The following is a 1730-nucleotide window of genomic DNA, read 5'->3' as shown; positions in this document are numbered from 1 at the left end:
TTGCGTAAACACCGCAAATCTTTAAGTCAGGTTGTCTTGTTACTTTGCCTGAAACAATGTCCTTTTTAAGGACTGTAGGGTACCTGTTTTTAATAAATTTTTTTTCATCTTCGGCCAACTGTTTAAATTTTGTTGGTCCAAGACTATCAAAAATGTGTAATTTGTCTCCATCATAAAAAATACATCTCCAGTGGTCTGATATTCCTCTACCAATGATTTGAAGATCTTGATTAAATGGATATTTTTTTCAAATGGTTTTACTAAATCAGTAAATAATATATATTGTACGCTGAGTGCATCAAAATGAGATTCATTTCTTAAGATCTCAATAAATTTATCCATACAGATTTCATTTAATTTTTCATTTTCAATTATCTTCTTATAATCCTCTGAAGGAAAACAGTCAAGTATATTTCGAACTTTTCGATTACCTGTTGAAAATTTTGAAATCATCAAGTCATCATCAATAATGTCATAATTATAGCTCTCATCCGCTTCTTCAGAGTAATAGTCTTGTCCAAAATGAGCAATTTGATTATCATTCTCTTTTTCGCATTCTTGACTCTCATTTACATATTTTTTACTTTCATCAACAAACTCTTTAATTTTCGAATAATCTTCTGTTTCTATATCATCAAGAACAATATCATAATCATCGCTTTCATTAGCTTTTTCAAAAATAAAATCTTGTACAAAATCAATACTGTGATTATTATTCTTTTTTTGGCATTCTTTTCTCTCATTTTCATATTTCTTATTTTCCTCGAAAAAATCTTCAATTTCTGAATAACCCTCTGTTTCTGTATCATCAGGAATAATATTACAATCATCGCTTTCATCCGCTTTTTCAAAATTATAATCTGATCTGAAATTGACACTTTGGTCATCATTTTCTTCTTCGTATTCTTGATTCTGACTTTCATATTTTTTACTTTTATTACGAAAATCTTTAATTTCCGAATTAATCTCTGTTTCAAATTTTTTAGAATTATTACTCTTATTAGATAGTTTCTTTTCATGAGCTTCTACAATATAATTCGGTTCTCGAACTTTATAACTCCTTTTTTCTCGACTATCTAAAATTTCTGGTCGTAACCAATCAATGTAAAATTTCTTCAATTTTTCTTCCATTTTCAGTTTCCAAAATGTGTCATCACGTATGACTACAACGTATTTAAGTATATATGGAGTCCAAACGCAAAAAATGCCGGAATTACATTTACTAATGTGAAGTGCTCCTTGAACTTGATAATAATATCGATGATTTTTATTAATCATATTAGCATTATTTCGGTCAAAAATTTTTTTAACAGCAGGAACTTGTAGTAATTCATTTTCAGTTTTAGCATCTTTTGCAGTTATGGGACATTTTACTTCAATGATTATTCCTGTTTCTGAAAGCTGATGTTCCTTCAAAAGATCCAGATTCATCACTTGTTCTGAAGATATTTCTAATTTGGATAAACTTGCTTGGATGTAACCATCAGGAGATGCTCCTAGAAATTCTATCTCTTCATCAATAATAAAACCGCTTCTATTTATTTTTAATTTTAAAATCTGTGATAAATCGTAAATAGCTAATTTTTCATTGTTCTTTCCATACTCAAGAGCTTCTAAAACTCTACCGCGCTTTGGTACCCAATACAAAATTTCTTTTACTAAGTTACCAGACAAAGTACTATTTTGACGTCTACAAACTTTACCAAAATTGGAAGCAGTAAGCATATCTT

The sequence above is a fragment of the Leptopilina heterotoma genome, unplaced genomic scaffold (genome assembly GCF_015476425.1).
Source record: "Leptopilina heterotoma isolate Lh14 unplaced genomic scaffold, ASM1547642v1 Lhet_228, whole genome shotgun sequence".
In the NCBI taxonomy this organism is placed as follows: domain Eukaryota; kingdom Metazoa; phylum Arthropoda; class Insecta; order Hymenoptera; family Figitidae; genus Leptopilina; species Leptopilina heterotoma.
This window is presented reverse-complemented; position numbering follows the sequence as displayed.